This window comes from Penaeus monodon, chromosome 19, assembly GCF_015228065.2.
Source record: "Penaeus monodon isolate SGIC_2016 chromosome 19, NSTDA_Pmon_1, whole genome shotgun sequence".
Taxonomy (NCBI): Eukaryota; Metazoa; Arthropoda; class Malacostraca; order Decapoda; family Penaeidae; genus Penaeus; species Penaeus monodon.
The window spans coordinates 36,001,454-36,001,682 of record NC_051404.1 but is presented as its reverse complement, the minus strand read 5'-3'; positions in this window follow the sequence as shown (position 1 = coordinate 36,001,682).

The window sequence follows — 229 nt, the reverse complement described above, 5'->3', positions numbered from 1 at the left end:
AGAAAACGTCGTCAAGCGAGCAATATAATTCCATAATGATATACACAACACTACCATATGATACAAAAAGATATGTTTATATATAGCTCTTTTGCGAAAGCTTTGTCTAGATGTTAAATGTTTTTGGGTTTGATATTTTTTGGAAATCTCTTTTTTTTCCAATGTGGGTATAAGAACCAGTATAAGGTATAAGGGCCTTCGATTTTATTTATTTAGGGAGGGAGGGAAG